This window comes from Somniosus microcephalus, unplaced genomic scaffold (assembly GCF_052327205.1).
Source record: "Somniosus microcephalus isolate GS21.2 unplaced genomic scaffold, FLI_Smic_1.0 unresolved_chr8, whole genome shotgun sequence".
In the NCBI taxonomy this organism is placed as follows: domain Eukaryota; kingdom Metazoa; phylum Chordata; class Chondrichthyes; order Squaliformes; family Somniosidae; genus Somniosus; species Somniosus microcephalus.
The window spans coordinates 23,765,091-23,786,026 of record NW_028225186.1 but is presented as its reverse complement, the minus strand read 5'-3'; the positions used below and the strand labels follow the sequence as shown (position 1 = coordinate 23,786,026).

Below are 20,936 nucleotides of genomic sequence, written 5' to 3'. Positions count from 1 at the left end.
CCACACACTAAACAAAATTAAGCCTCATGGGATTGGGGATAATAAAATAGCATGGATTGCGGCTTGGTTAACGGACATAAAACAGAGTGTAGGAAGAAATGGATCATTTTCGGGTTGACAGGCTCCAACTAATGGGGTAACGTAAGAATCAGTGCTTTAGTCTCAGCTATTCACAATCTACAGCAATGACTTGGATGAGGAGACCAAATGTAACAAAGCCAAGTTTGCTGATGTTACAAAGCTGGTGCAACATAAGTTGTGAGGAGGATGCACGATGGTTGGATGGGGATATAGACAAGCAAAGTGAGTGGGCAGGAATGTGGAGAAATGTGAGTCTGGAACCAGGGTCCACAGTCTCAGGTTAAGGGTTTGGCCATTTCGGAATGAAATGAGGAGAAATTTCTCCACTGAGTGGATGGTGAATCTTTGGAATTCAATACCCCAGGGGGTTGTGAAAGCTCAGTCGTTGAGTATATTCAAGAAAGAGGTAGATGGATTTTTGAGCATTAAGGGAATCAATGTAGATAGTGCAGGAAAGTGGAGGTGCTGTAGATGATTGCGAATGATCTTACTGAATGGTGGAGCAGGCTGGAAGGTGCAAATAGCCTTTCCTGCTCCTGTCTCTTATTTTCTTATACTTCAAAACCAATTCTCTTGTATTCCTCAGTCCTAATATTAAGCCATTAATTCAGTTACAGTGATTAAGGCATGATTTTATAAACATACCAAGTGTGCTGGAAAAAAATTACAAATCTCTGTCCCTTGTCATTCACCTGCTACAGTGACTGTCACAGACTTGCTGAGATGAGATTCTAACAACCTTTCCTTGATGAAGGTTCCATACTGGCACTGGTACCGCCCTCTTTGTTCTTTAATGGTAATCGAGACATATCCAATATTGCACTTTTTGGCAATTTGATCGGAGTACAGCCATTGAGTATCTTTGTAAAAGAAGAAGGCATAATAGCGATCATCTCCGGACATGGTGCAGGAAATGGTGACCGTCTCTCCTACTACATACACACCTGTCGGTTGATCAAGAGATATCACTGGTGTTACATAGATACATAGAAGATAGGAGCAGGAGTAGGCCATTCGGCCCTTCGTGCCTGCTCCGCCATTCGATGAGATCATGGCTGATCCTTTAATTCAGTATCCCGTCCCCGCCTTCTCTCCGTAACCCTTAACCCCTTTTGCCCGTAGAAATATATCTAATTCCCTCTTAAATATATTTAATGAGCTGGCGTACACTGCCCTCTGTGGCAATGAGTTCCACAGGTTCACCACTCTCTGAGTGAAGAAATTCCCCCTCATCTCTGTCCTAAATGGTTTAGCCCTTATCCTTAAATTATGTCCTCTAGTTCTGTTCTCACCCGCCAAGGGAAACATTCCTTCTGCATCCAGTCTGTCTAGACCTGTCAGAATTTTATACACTTCTATGAGGTCCCCTCTCAATCTTCTAAACTCCAGTGTGTACATCCCTAAACTACATAGTCTCTCCTCATAGGTCATTCCCGCCATTCCTGGTATCAGCCTGGTGAATCGCCGCTGCACCCCCTCCATGGCAAGAACATCCTTCCTCAGATGAGGCGACCAAAACTGTACACAGTACTCGAGGTGTGGTCTCACCAGTGCCCTGTACAGCTGCAGCAAGGTATCCCTGTTCCTGTATTCTAACCCTTTTGCTATGAAGGCCAGCATACCGTTTGCCTTCTTGACCGCCTGTTGCACCTGCATGCTCGCCTTCAGTGACTGGTGTACAAGAACACCCAGGTCTCTCTGTACTTCCCCCTCTCCCAATCTATTGCCATTTAAATAATAATTTGCCCTCCCGTTCCTGCACCCAAGGTGGATAACTTCGCACTTGTCCACATTATAGTGCATCTGCCATTTATCCGCCCAATCGCCCAGTCTGTCCAAATCGCTCTGGAGCTTCCTGGTCTCTTCCTCTGAGCCCACCCCCCCACCTGTTAGCGGATCTGTGGTAAAATAAATAGAAAGTACAATTAGAAATGGATCTGCGGATTTTCAGGTGCAGTGCCAGGTTGGGAACTCAATGATGATTACATTGTGTTGAAGCGCAGTTTCACATCGGATACAGAGATTCCACAAAAGGGGAGTTCGGGATTTGGTTACAAAGAAACAAAAGAAGACTTGCATTTCTATAGCGCCTTTCATGACCTCGGGACGATCCAAAGCACTTTACAGACAATTTATCAATGCCGAAGTGTAGTTGATGTTATCAGGTAGGAAATCGAATGTCGGAGCCAAAGAACCTAAATCAGCTGGAGTCCAAAGTCCGGTTTTGGGCAGGAGATTTTACTCTGGGATACCAGCGGTACAAGGAAATGGATGCTTTGAAATCCCGTGGTCAGCTGTTTTAGACCAGGTGCAGATGCGATCAGTAACAGTGAAATTCTCCATTATACCCGCACCACGACCGGTACCAGTGCAAGTATGAAACCTCCACCAAGGGAAGGCAGTTAGGAACTAATCTCAGCGCGGCTGTGACGGTCACACATTTCAAATATGTGGCCTGTTCTCTCACACTCCTGGCTTGTGCCATGTAGATGGTGCAAAGCATTTGCTGAGTAAGGACGTGAGCCATTCGCTGCAGAATTCTACGTCTCCGATCTTCTCAAGTAACGACAGTCTTTCTGTGGATGGGAAATTGGAGTTGATATTTTTGTTGGCGAATTTGGAGGTGATTTTGTGAAGGAGAATTTTAAGTTGATCCTGTTCCCATGCGACTGCTGCCCTTGTCTTTCTGGGTGTTGGAGCTCGCTCGCCTGTTTGTGAAGTGCTGCTGAAATGCAATGCAGATAGATATATGGAACCTTACTTTGTAGTTAGATTAAAATATCGTGCATAACAAAAACATATTGAATACCTCTGCACGCAGATTCTGTTCCCTGAAAGAGAAACCTGTAATGTGTCAAGGCCAGTCAATCTGGAGAGCTTCTTGAGGTGGCGCTAGAGTCAGTTGAGTTTAATCCCTGGTGCCCTGCTGTCATTGTGGCACGAAACTTTGATAGTTGAGACATGTAGGGGAGGCGGATCCTTGGAACAGGTCGTCACGATTCGATTTTACACACATAATTAAATGGAAAACAAAATCAGGTGGGTCACAAAATGCGTGGTCAATCGCCATCGCCCGTTTTGTTCTACCGCAGGAGACACATTTTATTCACTTATATTGTCAGTATGTGAGAGACAAGCAAAGATATCTGATTTTCTTAGAGTGTAAGAAATTGAATCTTACCCACTACCATTCCCTTAACGGTATCACTTGGCTCTGAGGTTATCTGCCGCTCTTACACTGTTTCCTATACATACAGGAGTAATCTTCTGAACCGGTCCCCACCCTGTCCGTGATGTCAAAGCTGACCGCAGACTGTGTCTGTTTTGATTGGTTCATTTTGGCCTCTATACAATTAGAAAGAGCTCCCTGAATATGGAGACCAGGCTCCACAGGTAACTCTGACCATCTCCTTCTTCCCAAATAATTTCTCTTGACGGTTTAGAGATATTGATGGTTTGTGAGGATAATCTGTGAGGATAACAAGGAATTGCTTTAATGTTAAAACCATGAACCCAGCGGGAGGGATTGGGTCCGCCGTCCGCTTTTCACCCAGGGCTATTTTAATCTCCACGAAATTAAATGAAAGTAAATTCCGACAGGTTGTGAAACGATCAGCCGGTCTGATTTTAGGCTGCACTAAAATCAATGGCAGGTAAAATCGGGCGGAGGGTAAAACGAAAGATCGGCCCAAAACCAGCTATTTCACACTTGTTGGATTTGGTCACAATTACTCACAAAGTTAAATGTCTCTGAACTAATTCTAACAAATAGGTATTATAATATTATATCTTAATTACTGTGAAGAAGTAAAACCCTCGATGCAATCATTTCATTTCCGCACTAATTATTTCACGATTCATTATCACTTCTCGCTGTCGAGTGTATGTGATTCGGTCTGCAATACAAATTACAATGGTGAACGGATTTATTTCAGACTAGAGATGAATGCTGTAGAGTCCGCCTGGGGCGGTATTAGGAACATTGCTTTCATGGTTATATATATAGGAGATGGACTTTGTTACACAAAGTATAATTTCAAATTTTATGGATGATACAAAACTTGTTAAAGTAGTAAATACTGAGCAGGATAGTAGCAGTCTTCAGGAGGACATAAACATACTGGTGAAATGTGCAGCACATGGATGATGCAATTTATAGCAGATAAGTGTGAAGGGATGCAATTTGTGAGGAGTGGCATTGAGAGGCAGAATAATCCAAGTGGTAATATTTTGAGAGTGGTTTAAGCGCAGAGGCCCCTGGGAGTGAATATTCACAGGTCTTTGAAGGTGACAGAGTAGGCTATTAAGGCCGTTAAGAAAGTGGAAGTAATACCGGCTTTTTCAATAGGGGCTTTGAATATAAAAACGAGAAAATCATGCTAAACATTTATAAAGCACTGACTTGCTCTCAACTGGAGTATTGTGCAATGTTCTGGGCACCAAACTTTAAGAAGGATGTGAAGGAGTTGCACAGGCTAAAGTGGAGGTTTACCAGGATGATACGGGGGTGAGGGGCTTCAGTTATTTGGAGAGATTGGAGAAGCTGCGATTATGCAGAGAAGGTTAAGGGGGAACCTAATTGGTTTATTGTAAATTAAGAGGGGTATGATAGAGCAAATAGGGAGAATCTGTTTCGTCTGGCAACTGCGTCCATAACCAGAGGTCAGAGAATTAAAATAATTGGGAAAGGAACAAGCAGGGACCTGCGGAGAATTTCTTCGCACAGATGATTTTAAGATTGGAAAAGCACTATGTGAAAAGGTGCTGCTAACAGATTCCACTGGAACACACAAGATTCATTTGGACATGAACTTGAAGGGCACTAACTTTCAGCTTTAGATTAAGACGCTGGGGTGTGGGATTGAATTGTACAGCTCTTTCAAGCAGCCTTCACAGACACGACGAGTGAAGTGGCCTACTTCTGTTTTTGAGAGATTGTATCATGCTATGAATTTATGCTCTACCGAAATAGAAAGGGAGTAATGTTCGTCATCTGCTTTTGTGATGGCATTGTCCACCCAGAGAAGGCGCTAATGCACGTTTCCGGGCATCAAAAGTCGCAACCAAATGGTGGGATAACACATCAAAACTTATGGAGAAACATTTCAGTATTCTGTGTCTTTGTGATATGCTAAGTTCAGGGCAGTAAAGTAAAAGTGAAGCGATTGGCTATGCTCAGTGTGTATCACTCCCTCATCTCTCAATCAAATGATTGTGGGTTCGAGCCCCATTCCAAACAGTGGAGCTCAGAATCTGGGCCGACACGCCCAATGCAGCTCTGAGGGAGTGATGCACTCTGGAGATAGCGAACCTTCGATGAGACTTTAAACCGAGGTCCTTACCTTCCCCGCAGGTAAATGGTAAATATTCCCTGACTCTTTCGGAAGAGCAGGGAGGCACCTGTGTTCTCTTTTGTCCAGGGAGCAGGAGGTCGTGTTCGTGCACAAGACGAGTTCAGGGAGGGCATGAGAGGAGATGGGAGATAAATAAAATGCAATTCAAGTCTAGGGCAGGGTGAGCGGGCTAAGGGGATGCTTTCTGCTGCAGGGCACGGGAAGAAGTTGATCGAGCAGAGGCAGCTGAGTGAATGGCCTGAAGAATAGAGGAGTGTGCTGAGATGACAAGTTTTAGGGGAGGTGATGGTGAGTTTGGGTATTAGAGGAGGGAGAAGTTTAGGAACACAGCCGAGTTCTGAACACACGGGGTGGGGAGAGAAGCTAACATGGGAATTGAAACCACTGAGGACAAGGAGTCGCTCAATGAACAGGCCCTGGGATGAAAGAGTGAAAGCATATCTTAGTAAGTGACTTGGATGGGACTGGTGTTTGGTAGGCAACTATGTCATGTGGAGAGAAAAGAAGAGTGGATCATGTTGAGGCAGTGAAAGTAAGTGTAGGTAACAGAGGAGCAAGAGCAGAGTCTGTGTTGAGATTTGGTGATTAGGGCCACAGTGCTACCACAGGTGGTAGAATGTGTAAGCACGTAGGGTAGCTTCAGCGAGGTTGAAGATGTTGCCATTGTGAGCCAAGTCTCAGGCAAAGCCAATCGATCAAAGCAATCCCACAATCACCCAATGGATGGCAAGTGCATTGTTTGTGAGTAATGCATAATACTGCAGCACAGAAACAGGTCAGTCGATCCAATAAGTCCATGTCTGTGGCTGTGCTCCACACGAACCTCCTCCCGCCCTCTTCTTCTCACCCAATCAACATATCCTTCTCCTCAACTAGCGAGTTCCATATTCTAACTACTCTCTGGCAAAAGAGGTTTTTCCTGGATTCCCTATTACATTAATCAATAACGATCCTATATTGAAGGACCTTAGATCTGGTCTCCCGCAGAAGTGCAAACATTTTCTCTACAACTGCCCTATCAAACCCTTTCGTAATCCTAAAGACCTCTATCACATCATCCCTCAGTCTTCACAAAGCTAGAGAAAAGATCCCGAGCCTTTTCAAACTTTTCTTATAGTTTCAGTAATTCAGTTCTGATATCATCATAGTAAATATACATTGCACCTTCTCCAGTTCCTCTATATCCAGTTAATAATATGGAGACCAGAACTGTTGAAAATACTCCAAGTGTGCTCTGCCTTCACAAATGAATCGCATGGTATTCTTTGTTTTGTTATGTCTTTATTAACTTGCATCTCAAATTTTAGCGATTTGTGCCCTGTACCCCCACATTCCTCTGCTCTTCTCCCCCATTGAGACAATTCGTTTCTAAGTAGTTAGTGGTATCCTGATTTCACTTACATATGTTGGTCCACTTATATCCTTCCACTTCACACTTTGTACATATATATACATAATAGTGAATAATCAATCCGGATGGAAACTTTTAGTGGCGCTGGTTCACACATTGAAGAATCCAAGGGGATAGCGGAGAATTACTTGACTGGGAAGGATAAATAGATTGTGAGATTAGGCTTCAACAAGAGTGATGGGTGTGGAGATCAGCAACACAGAAGGTGCGAGAGTTGGTGTGGCTGCTTGTATGAAAAGATTGACAGAGCTCTCGATGGACCTTTCAGATGATGCTAGGAGTGGCACAGAAGGTCGCTGTGGATTGTTCACCCATAATTCAATCGTACAAATTAAGGAGAGTGGAATGTCAGGGAAGCTGTATAAAAGGGACTTGGGTTGTTAAAAGTATACACAGGTTAGATCAAAATAAGTCATCGTAATATTAAGTAAAGCATTTTTCTGGTAAAGTGCATGGAGTTGAAGACAACTTAATGACATTGGTTGTGCATTGATTAGCAGTTAGGAAACATAGAACGGCGATAATGGATCTGTAATCTAATTGGCAGGAAGTGACACGTGGTGTTCCCAGGATTCAGTAATGCGGTCTCATATTCTAACTGCATTGATCTATGAGTTACAGAAATGAATAAAGTTCCATATATCCAACTTCACTGATGGCACTAAGCTGGGAGGCACTGTAAATTCTGGAGATAGCAGCATAATGTTGTGAAGGGACATTGCAAGATTAATGAGTGGGCACAACTCTGGGCAAAGTAGTTCAGTGTCAGGGACTGTTTGGTCAACCAACTTGGAGCTAAGCAAGATATATATTCCACCTCGAATGCTGTGAGCACTTCAGCAAACCACACCAGAATTAAGTTGTGGAGATGCCGGTGGTGGACTGGGGTGAACAAATGTAAGAAGTCACACAACACCAGGTTATAGTCCAACAGCTTTATTTGAAATCACAAGCTTTCGGAGCGTTGCTCCTTCGTCAGGTGAAGTGGAGAGATGCATAAAGACGCAGCTTATATAGTCTCTGACTACATTTGTTCACACCAGAATTAAGATATAGAAATATAGGATTTGAACTAGGCCATTCAGCCTCTCGAGCCTGTTTCTGCCATTCAGTTCGATCATTGCTGATCGGTACCGTAACTCCATCTACCCACCTTGGTTTTGTAACTGTTATTACCCTTCCTTATTAAAAATCTATCAATTTCAGTTTTGAAGTTTTCAATTGACCTATCCTCAACAGAATTTTGGGTGAGAATTCAAGGTTTTCACTACCCTTTGTGTGAAGACGTGCTTCCTGACATCACCTTTGAAGGGCCTAACACTAATTTAATGTTATGCACCCTTGTTCTGTACTCTCCCACCAGACGAAATAGGTCATTTCTTTCTATCAGATTAATTCATGTAATCATCTTAAACAACTCAATTAGATCACATCTTAACCTTCTGTACTAGAAGAAAAGCAAGTCACAATTATAGAACCGCTCATGATAATTGAAGCCTTTCTGACCCAGTTTCATTCTGGTGAATCAGCACTTCAACCCCTCCAAAGCCAATGGGGCAAACTTTGCGGTGTGAATGACGGCGCACTCTGAGAGCACTCCATCATACCGCCTTTGAAATTTACCTGTCTTTTACCTTGCTGTCTATATTCTAGTGATGGCCTCTGGTTATGCTCTTGCCCACAAGTGGAAACATTCTCTCTTTATTCACTCTATTAAAACCTTTCAAGAGGAAAGAGTCCCAGCCAGTTCATCACATTTCTGGTGTCATCCTTGTAATCTTCCCTGCACTTTCTCCGGTGACTCTATATCCTTTTATAATATAGCGATCAGAACTGCAAGCAGTACTCAAAATGCTGTCCAACAATGGTTCGATGCAGGCACTGCATAACTTCCCTACTTTTCAATTAGATCCCTCAAGAAATAAACCCTAGTGCTTGATTTGCTTATTAATGGCCATGCTAACCTGTGCCGCAAATTTAAGTGAATTTGTGTATTTTTTCTCCGAGATATCTTTGTTCCTCTACCCCACCTCGATTCGCACCTTTCAAGTGATAAGTGACCTCCGTATTCTTCCTACCAAAATGTATTACCTCGTATGTATCGATGTTGAACTTCATTTGCCAATTATTTGCGCTTTCTTCAAGTTTATTAACGTCCTCCCATAATGGATTGCAGTCCTCCAGAATATTAACTATTCATTTGTTATCATCTGCAAATTCAGAAATTGAGTTTTTGATTGAAAAGTCTAAATCGTTAATGTTAATTGTGAACAGCAGTGATCTCATCACTGATACTTGTGGAATACCACTACCCACCTTCTGTCACTGTGAATAGCTAATCTTTTCTTCCACTCTCTGCTTTCTGTCTTGAAGCCAGCTAGCAATCTATTCTTCTTCTTGTCTCCTGACTGCGCATTCTCTGACGTTTTTCATTACTCTATTGATTGGAGAAATCTAATTCGCCATGGTAGCCTTGAGGAGGAGTTCATAGAGTGTATCTGGGAAGGTTTCCTAGAAAAGTATGTAATGGAACCAAGCAGGCTATATTGGATCTAGTACTGTGTCATGAGACAGAATTAATTGATGATCTCATACAAAAGGATCCTCTCGGAAAGAATGATCATAACATGATTGAATTTCAAATTCAGTTAGAGGATGAGAAATTTGTATCTCAAACCAGTGTCCTGAAGTTAAACAATGGCAATTTCAATGGCATGACGGCATTAATTGTCTAAAGTGGATTTGAAAAAATAAATTTAAAGGTAAGACAGTTGCAGTGCAGTGGCAGACATTAAAGGATATATTTTATGGCTCTCAACAAAAATATCCTCCAGTGAGAAATAAATATTTTAAGAGAAGGGAGCATTATCTGTGGCTAACTAATGAAGTAAAGGATGGGATCGAAATGAAAAAAAAGACAAACAAGACTGGTGGGAGTCCAGATGATTCGGATTGTTTTAAAAAACAGCAAAGGATGACTCAAAATATAATAAAGAGGGAGAAGATGAATTATGAGAGTAAGCTGGCAAGAAATAATAAATCAGAAAGTAAGAGCTTCTACATGTATATAACAAGGAAGAGAGTAGCTAAAGTAAATTATGGTCCCTAAGAGGATGAACATGGGGAATTAAAAATGTGGAACGGGGAAATGGCGGAGACTCTGAACAAATATTTTTTATCTGTCTTCATGGTAGAAGACACTAAAAACATCCCAATAATTGATAATCAAGGGATCACAGGGAGGGTAAACTAAAGACTATTACTATCACTAAGGAAAAGGTACGTGGTAAAATATTGGACGAAAAGACGACAAGTACCCTGGACCAGATTGGCTGCATCCCGGTGTCTTTAAATAAGTGACTGCCGAGATAGTGGATGCATTGGTTGCAATATACCAATATTCCCTGGAATCTGGAGATGTCCCAGCGGATTGGAAAACAACAAATGTAATACCCCTATTTAAGAAAGGGGGGAGGCAGAATGCAAGAAACTATAAATTAGTTAGCCTAACTTCTGTCATTGTAAAGATGCTGGATTCCTTCATTAAGGAAGCAATAGCAGAGCATTTGGAAAATCAGAATGCAGTCAAGCAGTGGCAGAATGGTTATATCAAAGTGAAATCATGTTTAACAAATTTGCTGGAGTTCTTTGAGAATGTAACGAGCAGGTTGGATAAGGGTGAGCCAGTGGATGTGGTGTATTTGGATTTCCAGATGGAATTAGATTAGGTGCTACATTAAAGGTTACAGCATATGATAAGAGCTCACAGAGTAGTGGGTAATAAATTAGCATGGGTAGATAATTGGCTAACTAACTGGAAGCAGAGATTCGGGATAAATGGGTAATTTTCCGGTCGGCAAACAGTAACTAGTGGAGTGCCACACAATTCGGTTCTGGAGCCACAATTACTTACAATCAACACTAATGACTTGGATGAAGGGATCGAGTGTAATATAGCCAAGTTTGCTGATGATGCAAAGATGGTTGAGAAAGCAAGTAGTGCAGAGTACACAAAGAATCTGCAAAGGGAGAAAGACAGGCTAAGTGAATGGGCAAACATTTGTCAGATGGAGTATAAGTGCCGAGTGGATGATCCATCTCGGATTCCTCCTGAGGTCCCCAGCATCATAGATGCCTGTCTTCAGCCCATTCAATTCACTCCACGTGACGGCAAGAAACGGCTGAAGACACTGGATACTGCAAAGGCTATGGGCCCTGATAACATTCCGGCAATTGTACTGAAGACTTGTGCTCCACAACTATCTGCGCCCCTAGCCAAGCTGTTCCAGTACAGCTACAACACTGGCATCTATCCAGCAATGTGGAAAATTGCCCAAGTATGACCTGTCTACAAAAAGCAGGACAAATCGGACCCGGCCAATTACCGTCCCATCAGTCTGCTCTCAATCATCAGCAAAGTGATGGAAGGTTTCGTCGACAGTGCTATCAAGTGGCACTTACTCAGCAATAACCTGCTAAGTGACGCCCAGTTTGGGTTCCGCCAGGGCCACTCAGCTCGTTACCTCATTATAGCATTGATCCAAACATGGACAAAAGAGCTTAACTCAAGAGGTGAGGTGAGACTGACTGCCATTGACACCAATGCAGAATTTGATCGTGTGTGGCATCAACGAGCCCTAGCAAAACTGAAGTCAATGGGAATCAAGGGGAAAACTCTGCATTGGTTGGAATCATACCTAGCTCAAAGGAAGTTGGCTGTGGTTGTTGGAGGTAATTCATCTCAATCACATGACATCACTGTAGGAGTTCCTCAGGGCAGTGTCCTAGGCCCAACCATCTTCAGCTGTTTCATCATTGACCTTCCCTCCATCATAAGGTCAGAAGTGGGGATGTTCGCTGATGATTGCACACTGTTCAGCACCATTCGAGACTCGTTAAATACTGACGGAGTCCGTGTCCATATGCAACAAGACCTGGACAACATTCAGACTTGGGCTGACCAGTGGCAAGCAACATTCGCACCACACAAGTGCCAGGCAATGACCATCTCCAACAAGCGAGAATCTAACCATCTCCCCTTCACATTCAATGGCATTACCATCGCTGAATTCCCCACTATCAACATCCTGGGGGTTACCATTGATCAGAAACTGAACTGGACCAGCCATATAAATACTGTGGCTACAAGAGCAGGCCAGAGGCTGGGAATTCTTCGGCGAGTGTCTCACCTCCTGACTCCCCAAAGACTTTCCACCATCTACAAGGCACAAGTCAGGAGTGTGATGGAATACTCTCCACTTGCCTGGATGAGTGCAGCTCCAACAACACTCAAGAAGCTCGACACCATTCAGGATAAAGCAACCCGCTTGATTGGCACTCCATACACCTTCAATATTCACTACCTCCACCACTGGCACACTGTGGCTGCAGTGTGTACCATCTAGAAGATGCACTGCAGCAACTCGCCAAAGCTCCTTCAACAGCGCCTTCCAAACCCGCGACCTCTACCATTTAGAAGGACAAGGGCAGCAGGTGCATGGGAACATCACCACCTACACGTTACCCTCCAAGCCACACACCATCCTGACCTGGACCTGTACCGCCGTTCCTTCACTGTCGCTTGGCCAAAAACCTGGAACTCCCTCCCTAACAGCATTGTGGGTGTACCTGCACCATATGGACTGCAGTGGTTCAAGAAGTCGGCTCAACACCATCTTCTCAAGGGCAATTAGGGATGGGCACTAATTGAATGCCTAGCCAGCCAGCGACGCCCACATCCCATCAATGAATTAAAAAAAAATGTGGGAAAATGCGAGGTGATCCACTTTGGCAGGAAAAATAAAGTCGCCTGATATCAAATCCTCCATAATAACGAGATAAGTGCATTTAAAAAAAAAATGATTTATTAAATAAACTAATCAAACTGAAAGATGATAAAACCCCTGATCTGGATGGGTTGAATACACACCTTTTAGTAGAATCTAGGGAAAAGATAGCAGAGGTATTACAACAAACATTTAATAATTCGGTTGAAAACGGTGTTGTGCCAGAGAATTTGTGGATAGCGAACGTAATACCAATATTAAAGAAGGGTCATAGAACATGTCCAGGAAATTGTAGACCAGTCAGCTTAACATTGATATTCGAAAAAAATGGAATCCTTCCAAAGGAGAAAATAGAAGAACTTCAAGAAACAAAAGACGTAGAAATGAATAGTCAGCATGGGATTCAAAAGGGAAAGTATTGGCTTGAACAACATCATTGAAATTTTTGAAGAGGTAACAGAGAGTGTCATTTATCTAGATTTTTTAAAGGCCTTCGATTATGTAACACATGCTAGTCAGATAAAAAAGATCAGAAAATGTGGAGTCAGGGAACAAGCATCAGAATGGATAGGTAGCTGGCTTCAACACAGAACGCAGAGAGTGGGATTAAATGGAAGCTGTTCACAGTGGCAGAATTGGGTAGTGGTTTTCCACAAGGATCAATGCTGGGAGAACTGCTGTTCTCAATTTATATTTTCGATATAGATTTGAAATCAAAAACACAATTTTTAAATTTGTGGATGACACCAAATTGGTTGGGGGATAGTCAATACTGACGATGACTACAACAAATTACAGGATGATATTAATAAACTTGCAGAATGGGCATATAAGTGACAAGTGAACATAAACACATATAAATCTGATGTATTACGTCTTGGTAGGAAGAATAGAGAAGTCAATTATTACTTGGATGGTGCGAGAATAGATGGGGTAGAAGAGCAAAGGGATCTCGGAGTACAACTACACAAATCACTAAAAGTTGCGTCACAGGTTAACAAAAAGATCAAGAAGCAAACCAAGATTAGGGTTTATTTCTAGCTGTTTAGAGTTGAAAAGTAGGGAAGTTTTGCTAAACCTGTACCGACACTTGGATACACCACACTAACTGCGGTCAGTTCTGGTAATAAGAATATAGAGTCACTGGAGATGGTGCAAAGAAGACTTCCAAGGATGATCCCAGAAATGCGAGTGTGTACATAACAGGAAAGGGTGAACAGGCTGGGTCTCTTTTCTCTTGAAAAGCGAAGGTGGAGGGGTGACCAGAAAGAGGTCTTTAAATTATGAAAGATTTTGATAGATTGGATAAAGAGAGAAAGTTTCCAATTGTGGGGAAGATCATGAATAGAGGCCATTAGTAAGAGATAGCCATCAAGAAATGCAATAGCGAATTCATAAGAAACGTCGTTACCCAGCGAGTGATGAGAATGTGGAACTCGCTACCACAGGGAGTGTTTGAAGCTAAAAGTATAGATGATTTAAGTGGAGGCGAGGTTAGCATATGAGGGAAAAGGGAATAGTTGGTTAAGCTGATTGATTTTAATGAGCTAAGACGGGAGTAATCTCGAGTGAAGCATAAACGTCAGCATGGACTGGTTGGGCTGAATGGCCTGTTTCTGTGTCATATATCGTACGTAATCCTATGTAAAGTACATCTCCTCTCAACCTTCTCTGCTCTCAACTGAACAACTCCAGCTTCTCTCATCTATCCACGTAACTGATGTCACTCACCCTTGAATTATTCTCGTAAATCTTTTATGCACCCTCCCTAAGGCCTTCACATCCTTTCTAAACTGCGGTGCCGAAAATGAGAAATAATCGTGTTGAGGCTGAACCAGTGTTTTGTAAAGGTTCATCATAACTTCCTTGTTTTTGTACTCTATGCCACTATTTATGAAGTTTAGGGTCCAATATGAGTTTTTAACCGCTTTCTCAACCTACCCTGACACCTTCAACGATCTGTGGACATATACCCCCAGGTCTCTCTGTTTATGCACACATTTAGAATTTTTCCCTTTATTGTCTCTCATCATTCTTCCTGCCGGAATGTATGATCTCGCACTCTTCTGCATTAATATATTTGCTGCTGGTAGCGAATCTGCGGTAAAATAAATGAAAAGAACAACAGAAATGGATTTCCGCATGAAATTCACATTTCTACTAATTTTGTGGAGCCATAACCTGATTAACCGGAGTGAACAACTCCCATGAACCGTGGGGATTTCAATTTCATATGAATTGTGGTGTATGTACCTTTAAGAGCCCCTGTGTTCTGTAATGCCGGTAGTGGCCACTCGGACTATATAAGCCTGTATAGTGTCTTGTATCTTTTAGTTCAGTAAACACCTGTAAACCAACTCCTGCATTCCGTGTCTCCATCAACACACGGATACAACAGTGGCAACGAATTGGAAACCGACTTCCCTGCAATTCAGCAGCACATCAAGGAGATCGATTCCTCAGATGAAGGGCGAATAAAAAAAAAGAAGAAAAAAAGCTGTGGTTTCACCAGCTAGCCGGGCTGGTGGCAGGTACTGCACTAATCCTTCCTGGGCAGCGGGCTGGGGCTTGATCGGCTGGCTCTGCAGTGGGGCCAAGCAGCGAGTCGGAAGGCGGAGGCAAACAGAGGCGGAGGGTGGAGCACTCGGAAGACAGCCGGCGCTGCAAAGCAGCTCGGCGTTCGGAACAAGCAGAGGGAGGGAGAAGTCCCAGACAGTCCGGCGGGAACGAGTCTCCAACTATTAAAAATATCTGTGTAAATAAAAACCGCAGAGAACAGCATTGACAGCAGTGGCAGCGGCGGGAAAGCGTGGGAGGCGCCATTTTTCTCGGCAGGGAAGAAAGGAAAGCGCGGGAGGCGCCATTTTTGATTTTCAGGATGCCTAAGACTGGCAATATTACTGCTTTCGATAGTGACATAGAGGATTGGACCACATGTGTGGAAAGAGTGAAGCTATATTGCACAGCGAATGAAGTAGAGGATGAATGAAAGGCATCGGTACTTCTAAATCTGATGGGCGCAAGGACATACGGGCTGTTACGAAACTTAATCACTCCAGCCAGACCGATGGACAAGAATTTTAAGGAGATTGTTGATACCCTACAGGAGCACTTAAACCCAACACCGCTGCTCCTCGCGGAACGATTCAAATTCTTCAGGAGGAATCAGCACAAGAATGAAAGTAACGCTGATTACCTCACCGAATTACGAAAGCTGTCAAAGCACTGCCAATTCGGGGCAGGACTGGCAGATTCTCTACGAGACAAATTCGTGTGCGGTCTCCTAAGTGAAGGAACACAAAAAAGGCTACTTTCTGAGAAAGATTTGACACTGGACAAGGCTTTCAGTGTGGCTGTATCATACGAAGCAGCAGCAAGAGCAGCTGCAGAGATACAGCAAAAGCCACAGGACTCCGGCACCCATGACATGACACGGGGTTTCGAGAGATGTTATGGCTGCGGCAGATCCACCCATGACCAGAGGGACTGCTGGTTCAAGGACAAAGCATGCAGGCAATGCGGAAAGATGGGCCACATTGCACGTGTATGCCGATCTGGAAACAAAAAATCCACTGACAGAAATAAAATCAATAAGGAACAGTACAGAAAGGTACAAATGATGATGACAGTAGCTCTGAAGACCAGAAGAGTGATAGCGGCTCCGGAAACAAGAGAATAAACTGTCTCAAATTACATAATGTAATTGCCAAAGAAGATTACCAGACCATTTGGGTTACCCTCACGATAGCGGGGTCCCCAGTTAAAACGGAGCTAGATACAGGATCAGCTCTGACCGTCATAAATCGACGGGATTACGAGCGCCTATTTCCGCATATACCTTTGAAAGACACATCCATTATCTTGAAGACATAAATGTGGCAGAAAGTATACCCCAGAGGGAAAATAAGGGTGCCTGTTGTATACAACGGCAAGGAAATACAGAAGTTGTATTTATACGTTCTGCAAGATGGTGGTCCACCGCTGTTGGGACGTGAATGTATCAGGAAGATACGTTTAGACTGGCACTCCATTCAGGCACTGACGGTGGTCAGTAAGAAAAAAAATGATGATGACATCATACCTGAACGATTAAAAGACATCTTCGCCAACGCCGAAGAAGTGTTTCAACAGGAACTAGGAACCTTGAAAGGCGTCACCGCCTCAATAAAAGTGGAAGATGCTTCAATTCCCAAGTTTTTTAAGGCAAGGCCGGAGCCATACGCAATTCGTCCAGCAGTCGCGGCAGAGCTGGAGAAATTGAAAAAGGCAGGCGTGTTATCCAAGACAGATTGAAGCGAGTGGGCAGCACCCATCATCCCGGTCATGAAGAAAACGTTGAATAATGATAAATCTGCAGGAGAGAGAAAAATTCGCATCTGTGGTGACTTCAAGGTGACTGTAAACCCGATCCTTCACACGGTACAGTATCCTCTTCCGAGGATAGAAGATATTTTCGGCTCACTATCCAGAGGGAAACGTTTCACCAAAATTGACTTGGCACAGGCATAACTACAGATGGAGGTTGAGGAGGCCTCTAAAATGTATCTCACAATAAACACACACAAGGCCTGTACCAGTACAATCGACTGGTTTTCGGAGTAGCATCAGCTACAGCTATCTGGCAAAGAGTTATGGAGCAAACCCTGCAAGGGATTCCGGGGACTCAATGCTACCTAGATGACATCCTTGTAACAGGAGAAAACGACAACGAGCACCTTGCCAATTTGGAGCAGGTGCTCACTAGGCTGTGAGAACGGGGCCTACGAGCAAATCGCCCCAAGTGCGAATTTGTCCAGTAACAAATATCATATTGTGGCCATATAATTAACGAAGAAGGGTTGCATAAGTCACCTGAACAAATTGAAGCGGTCATAAAAGCCCCAGCACCTGAAAATGTCTCACAATTAAGGTCGTTCCTGGGATTGATAAATTACTATCATAAATTTTTACCGAACTTGTCAACTGTTCTGCACCCTCTTAACGCACTGCTACAAACGGGAGTAATTTGGAAATGGAGCGAAGACTGTAAACGTGCCTTCCATAAATGCAAAGGCTTGATCACGTCCAAGGAAGTGTTGGCTCATTGCAACCCATCACTGCCAATCAGACTGGCGTGCAATGCATCCCCTTATGGCGTAGGAGCGGTATTATCGCATAGATTCCCTGATGGCTTGGAGCGGCCGATAGCTTTTGCATCACGCTCATTGAACTCAGCTGAGCGTAACTATGCCCAGATCGACAGGGAAGCACTCAGCCTGGTATGGGGAGTGAAGAAATTCAACCATTACATACACGGACAAAAATGTATCGTGTTGACTGACCATCAACCCCTCATCTCCATATTCAACCCTTAAAAGGGCGTTCCCATTATGACAGCGTAAAGGCTACAGAGGTGGTCCCTTTTCCTAGGGGCACACCAGTATGACATAGAATACAAAGGATCAAAACAGCATGGGAATGCTGATGGTTCATCGCGGCTACCGTTGCCAACGGTAGAAGAGGCAGCTACAGTAGACCCAGTGGAGATGTTCCACTCAACCATAGTGGAATGTCTACCAGTAACAAATTCTACCATTGAAGAGGAAACAAGAAATGACTGGACTCTCTCACGAGTCTATGATTTTACGGTGAAGGGATGGCCAGCACATGGCGAACCACTGTTCCCAGCATTCTCGCAAAGAAGAGAACAGCTGTCAGTGTGCCGAGGAACCTTGATGTGTGGGTCCAGAGTGGTGATTCCACCCAAACTCCAGGATGACGTGCTAAAGGAGCTTCATGAGGGGCATCTGGGTGGAGTGAAAATGAAAAACCTAGCCAGAGCGTTTGTGTGGTGGCCAGGTATCGATGGACACATCGAGTAAATGACCAAGAGCTGTCTAGGATTCCAGCAGGTCCAAAACGCGCCAATACAAGCCCCTCTACATCCATGGCTGTGACCCTCATCTCCATGGCAAAGGGTGCACATCGACCTTGCTGGTCCATTTATGGACTCAATGTTCTTAATCGCGGTTGATGCACACTCCAAGTGGCCGGAGGTAATAAAGATGTCCTCCACCAGCACGGAAAAAACCATCACAGTATTAAGGACCATATTTGCCAGGAATGGGCTGCCTGAACAGATCTGTTCTGACAATGGACCGCAATTTGTGTCTGAAGAATTCAGGAAGTTCATAAGAAGCAATGGGGTTAAGCACTACACGTCTGCCCCATACCATCCCGCCACCAATGGATTAGCTGAAAGGTTTGTCCAGACCTTCAAGAAGGCCATAAAGGCCATGGGTAATAAAGACATAAATCTACAACATAAGATAGATAACTTCTTGTTTGCATACAGGAATGCAACACATGTGGTTACAAGCCAAACTCCCGCCATGATGATTTTCAATAGAAGACTAAGATGCTGGCTGGATTTGATCAAGGCAAACATCAGAAGGGACGTAGAGAATCAGGCAATTTCAAGGCATGAATGAAAGGCCAACTAGAACCTTCCAGATAGGTCAACAAGTTTTGGCCCGGGACTACCGTACCGAGAACTGGCAGCCTGGAACTATTTGCACATGACTAGGGCCGCTGATGTATACCGTGGACATTGGAGCAAGCATAATAAGGCGCCATGCTGACCAGATCATAGAGTCATCCGAAAAGGGACAACATACACCACAACTCTATACGCCTAATGACGAAGCAGGGATAGCCATAGTATCTACCTCCGATCCGGTGATACTGGAACCAGATGAACCCAATACTGGCATTCAAGCCGAATCGACCTTGCCAAAAGAACCTACTACACCACCGAGGCGTTATCCTGACCGAGTCAGGAAGTCTCCAGAGAGACTGACTTATAATTGATTAACTGCAACAAATGTGTAGATTATTGTTCTTGTAAACATGTTAATTAATGATTATTTAAAATGTTATGTACTGGTTGTCTAAAAGGGGAGGAATTGTGGTGTATGTACCTTTAAGAGCCCCCTGTGTACTGCAATGCCGGTAGTGGCCACTCGGGATATATAAGCCTGTATAGTGTCTTGTAACATTTAGTTCACCTCCAGACTTTGTTCAGTAAACACCTGTAAACTAACTCCTGCATTCTGTGTCTCCATTAACACACGGATACAACACAAATGAGTTAATTTTTGCTGGTCTCTCGGACGTGGGCGTCGGTGGCAAGGCCAGCATTTAGTGCCCAACCCCAGTTGCACTTGAGATGATTGTCAGCCCTCGTCTTGAATCGAATTGTGCTCGCACAATGCTGTTCGGTATGGAGATCAAGGACTTTGAGTGAGTGACGCTGAAGGAACGCCAGATATATTTCCCAGTCAGGATGGTGTGTGACTTGAATGTGGAACTGGGAGATGATGCTCTTCCCATGCAACATGCTGCCATCGTTCTTTCTGATGGTGGAGTTTGCGGGTGTGCAGACTGCAGTCAAAATGCATCCATTGAGGGACGTGGAATCCTACAAAATGCTTAATTTAAAATATTTCACATATCAGGATGATTTTGAAAATCTCGTTCTGCAGTTTCGGTTATCTGACTGAAAATCTGCCTGGCGGTGCCTCGAGAGGTGACCATACATTCAGTGGCATAAACTTTTGTCAGGATGATGCCATTTGGCATTAAACATTTCGCTGTGGTAGGCCCAGACATTTAGGGGGTAAAATTGTAAATCAGGGACATAGATTGTGTGATGAAAACAGAGAGCTTGCAGTCCCCCTGTCAGAAGATCTGGTCTTCACATTTCAAATGATAGGGTCTCTTAGCTCCATAACGCAGCATTCCATCAGTACTCAGTCACAGGGGTAATTGTAAACCAGCACGATACTTCACTCCATTCAAGTCAATGGAGGGTAAAACGGGAGGCCGATAGCTATCCGCCTCTTTCCCTCCTGGACAATGTGGTTACATTTACCCTCCAAGTTTTGCCATGGGCTGCGCTCTCATGTTTTTTCGGCGGGGTTGAATTAACAAAATTCTGACGCAATGGGGTAATCGCAAGTGCTGTACAGAAGCCTAAAACAAATGATAGCCCATCGGCAGCACGTTTTTCACATCAACGGATTTTTGTTCCCATTGCCTACAGTGGAATCTGATTTCGGTGGGGTGTGAAACGGGAGGCTGATTCGCGTTCGCCCGTTTTGCGCTTCCGCCCGTGATGATTTTCATCCCCTTATCTCCAGAAACAAACGTTGCCGCTAATAGATTCACAGCGTCTGAATGCAGGGTCAGTGTTACAGGGATCCTGTCAAGGGCTGAGCAATAAGAAGAGAATGTAACCCCACTATTTAAGAAAGAAGGGAGAGA

At 43.8% G+C, this 20,936-nt stretch overlaps 1 pseudogene; it reads right to left on the bottom strand.

Annotated features, from left to right (window-relative positions):
- The window catches only part of LOC147085685 (Fc receptor-like protein 5), a 45,385-nt pseudogene that overhangs the window by 7,960 nt on the left and 16,489 nt on the right, over nt 1-20,936 (bottom strand).